The following is a 4619-nucleotide window of genomic DNA, read 5'->3' as shown; positions in this document are numbered from 1 at the left end:
GACTGTGGGGGCACATAAGGGCCGTTGCAAGGGCCTCTCTCCTCATCCGATCTTTAAGTAACCGAGCCTTCGACTTTGCTCATGTTAGGATGAGGTTCTCCTCCTGTTCCTAACAAGACTGTGGAGGCACATAAGGGCCATTGCAAGGGCCTCTCCCTCCATCCGATCTTTAAGTAACCAGGCCTTCGACTTTGCTCATGTTAGGATGAGGTTTTCCTCTTGTTCCTAACACACTTAATTTTGATTGTATGAGGGAGTTACTTCCTGTCGTTATAAGCTCCTGCTAAAAGAAAAAATATGCAAATATGAAACTTTTATTTAAGGCAAAGCTATTGGTAATACATTCGCAGATTTTTTGAATTCCATGGTTGCGAAAGCTCTGCTCCTCGAGCTCTTTTAGATAGTATGTTCCAGGCCGAACTACCTCCTTGACTTCATACGGGCCTTCCCAATTCGGGGTAAATTTTTCTTGATTCTGAGGTTGTGAGACAGCGGCTCGCCGAAGTACCAGATCCCCCGCTCTGAAGGCTTTGCTTTTGACCCAAGAATTGTAGTAGCGGGCTACTTTCTACTTGTAAGCCACCATCCAAACTCGAGCTGTCTTCTGCTTTTCTTTTGACAAGTCGAGGTTGGCCTTGAGATCTTGTGGGTTGCGCTGCTCGTCGAATGCCACGACTCGTGCCGATGGAAGCTTGAGTTCAATCGGGATCACGGCTTCTGTCCTGAAGGTTAAGGCAAAGGGGGTCTCCCCTGTGGGCAATCTCTGAGTAGTTCGGTATGCCCATAACACATGATAAAGCTCATCTACCCAAGTTTCCTTTGTTTTTTCAAGTCTCGCCTTGATGCCTTGCAACAGAGTCCTGTTAGTCACCTCGGCCTCGTTGTTTGCCTGCGGATGGGCTATCGAAGTGAAGTTATGGGAGATATTTAGGTCCTCACAAAATTCGGCAAATCTTGCTCCAGCAAATTGCTGCCCATTATCAGTAATGAGGATTCTGGATAAGCCGAACCTACAAATAATTGACTTCCAGACGAAGTCCTACACTTTAGCTTCTGTGATTTTTGCCAAAGGTTCAGCTTCGACCCACTTGGTGAAATAGTCTATTGCCACCAGGAGAAACTTTAGCTATCTGGATGCCATGGGAAAAGGTCCGAGGATATCCATCCCCCATTGCGCAAATGGCCATGGGGCACTCAATGGTGTAAGTTCGGAGGCAGATTGCCTTTGGATATTTGCATATCTCTGACACCGATCACACCTTCTGACATATTCGACGAAGTCGTGATACATGGTAGGCCAGTAATAGCCTTGTCAGAGTAGTTTGTGGGATAAAGATCTGGCCCCCAGGTGATTTCCACAGACTCCCTCATGTACCTCCCTCAAGGCGAAGTCGGCTTCAGAAGGTCGGAGACATTTCAGGAGGGGCAAAGAGTATGACCTCTTGTATAGCTTGCCTTCGTAAAGGATATATCGGAAGGCCTGGTTCCTAAGCTTTCGAGCTGCTTTTGCATCAGGAGGAAGAACCCCATCCTTGAGGTATGCAACCAGTGGGTCGATCCAGCTGGGTTCATGGTTGATCTCCATCACAAGCTGTGATTCTTTCGTACTTGGGTGCTTCAGAAGTTCGAAGAAGACTTTCTTAGGTAGTTCAGCCAGAGCCAGTGTAGCCAACTTGGAGAAGAGGTCGGCCTTGGTATTTTCTGCTCTTGGGATCTACCTGATGTTGAAGCTGCCGAAGGTAGGGATGATCTCCTTTACCTTTTTGTGATACTTGGCCATACTATTCTCCCGAGCTTCATAATTTTTGCTGACCTGTCCCACTACTAATTGAGAGTCACTGTAGGCTTGAAGCCGATCTACTTCTAATTCTTTGGCGATCCTCAGTCTTGCAATCAGAGCTTCATATTCTGCTCCGTTATTTGTCACAGAAAATTCGAAGCGCAGCACATACTCCACAATAATTCCATCTGGATTGATCAAGATCAGGCCCGTGCCTGTGCCAGACATGTTGGAGGAACCATCCATGTAGAGGGCCCAAAAATTATTAGGGAGATCTGTTCTTTCTTCAGGAGAGTTCGGCTGGAGCCCTGGGTTGTCGGCTTCATCTCGTCCAAGTTCGATCTCTTTCGGGACAGTGCATTCCACCATGAAGTCTGCTAATATCTGGGCTTTTATCATCGACCGAGGTCGATAGTCGATGTCGAACTCCGTGAGCTCGACTGTCCATTTCGCTATCCCCCCAGAGGCATCTGCTCGATGCAGAACCATCTTGATCGGCTGGTCGGTGAGCAGTGTTATGGTGTATCCTTGAAAGTAAGGTCGGAGCCTTCGAGCTGCAATCAACAAGACGTAAGTTAGTTTCTCTAATTTAGTATACCCGATTTCGGCATCTCTCAATACTCGGCTTATGTAGTAGATCGGCCATTGAATTTTTGCTTCTTCCTTAATCAGAACTGCTGCGAGAGCCACAGGGGAGACCGTCAGGTACAGGAACAATTCCTCTCCAGGTTCGAGCTTTGCCAATAGTGAAGATGAGCCGAGGTAGTCCTTCAGTTCTTCGAATGCTTGCTGACATCTAGTGGTCCAACAGAAGTTCTTCGGCTGCTTGAGAGTCTGAAAGAAAGGTAGGCACCGCTCGGCCGATCTTGAGACGAAGCGATTTAAAGCCGTTACTCTCCCAGTAAGGCGCTAAACTTTTTTTATTGACTTCAGGGCGGTCATTTCCTAGATGGCGCGAATCTTTTTTGGATTTGCTTCGATCCCGCGCCCCGATACCATAAAGCCCAGAAATTTTTTCGAGGTTACTCCAAAAGCGCACTTGGCTGGGTTTAGCTTCATCTTATATTTTCGAAGGACGCTGAAGGTCTCCTCAAGGTCGGCGATGTGGTTCATCGAGGATTCACTTTTTACGAGAATATCATCCACGTAGACCTCCATGTTGCGGCCGATTTGCTCTTTGAAGATCTTGTTTACCAGTCATTGATAGGTCGCCCCTGTATCTTTGAGGCCAAAAGGCATGACCCTGTAACAATAAAGGCCATGGTTAGTAATAAAAGCAGTTTTTTCTTCATCCTCTGGCGCCATCCTGATTTGATTGTAGCCGGAGAATGCATCCATGAAAGTGAGAAGCTCGTGGCCCGAGGTTGCATCTACTAATTAGTCGATTCTGGGCAGAGGGTAACCATCCTTTGGGCAGGCTTTATTCAGCTTTTTGAAGTCTATACACATCCTCCATTTATTGTTCGCCTTCTTAACTAGGACCACATTGGAAACCCAGCTCGGATAGTTGACCTCTCTGATGAACCCGGCTTTCAGGAGCTTATCAACTTCCTCAACTATTGCCATTTGTCTTTTCAGTACATGACTTCGAACTTTTTTCTTCGTCGGCCGGTGTCTGGGATCAACAGCCAGATGGTGTTCCATAACTTCAGCATCGATCCCTGGCATGTCTGTTGGAGCCCAAGCGAAAACATCTACATTCTTTTGTAGAAAATTGATAAGCTGTGTCTGCACCTCTTTCCCTAAGTTGGAGCCGATCTTCACCATGTGCTCTTCATTCCCATCATTCAAAGGAATTGAGACAAGATCTTCTATTGGCTCACCCTGTTCTTCAGTCAGATCGTCGTGGGTGTCCAATCCATCAACCAGATAGGGGTCAGGCTGACCACTTCTTTGTAGGGCTATATTATAGCAATGTCTTGCTAGGGCTTGATCTCCTCTGACTTCTCCGACCCCCTGACTAGTAGGAAATTTTAATTTCAAATGGTAGGTCGATACTACAGCTCGGAGGGCGTTGAGGCTAGGTTGGTCGAGTATTGCGTTGTAGGCAAACGGCGCCCTCACTATCAGAAAATTCACCAGCGCTCTAGATTGTTTCGGATACCGACCTGCAACTATAGTCAAAGTTATTACTCCCTCCACCGACACAGCATCACCGATAAACCCTACCAACGGGGAGCTAATCGGTCCCAACCGACCATTAGGGATGGACATTTTTGAGAATGCATCATAAAATAAAATATCGATCGAGCTTCCACTATCAACAAGAATGCGGCGTATATCATAATCAGTAATATTTAAAGAAACTACAACTGCATCATTATGGGGGAATTGGATCTCCCGAGCATCTTCTTCAGTAAAGGTTATAGATCCTTCAATTCTTTGCTGCTTGAGCGGTCCGACCGATCCACTGGCTGCTCCCCTCCGGGGCCCTCCAGTGATGGTGTTGATGATCCCGATTGGAGGCCGATCTCCAGGCTGTTCTTCCCTCCTTGGCGGCTCCGGTTGTGGTAGGGTCCTCGACCGATCCTCCCTACCTTCAGACCGACATCGAATGAATCTGTCGAGCCGACCCCGCCTGATGAGCTCCTCGATTTCGTCTCGAAGCTGAATACACTCCTCCGTGTTATGGCCATGGTCACGATGATAGAGGCAGAATTTATTTGGGTTGCGCTTCTCAGAGTGCAAGCGCATCCTTTCCGGCCTTGACAGCTGCTCCCTGACCTCCATCAGTACCTGGGCTTTTGGAGCATTGAGAGGGGCGTAGCTGTGGAATCTTCCTGGGGGAGAGTTTCATCGAACTCTGCAGTCTGGGCTCCTCTGCTTACGAGCTCGGAGA

Source organism: Elaeis guineensis, chromosome 1 (genome assembly GCF_000442705.2).
Source record: "Elaeis guineensis isolate ETL-2024a chromosome 1, EG11, whole genome shotgun sequence".
NCBI lineage: Eukaryota > Viridiplantae > Streptophyta > Magnoliopsida > Arecales > Arecaceae > Elaeis > Elaeis guineensis.
This window is presented reverse-complemented; position numbering follows the sequence as displayed.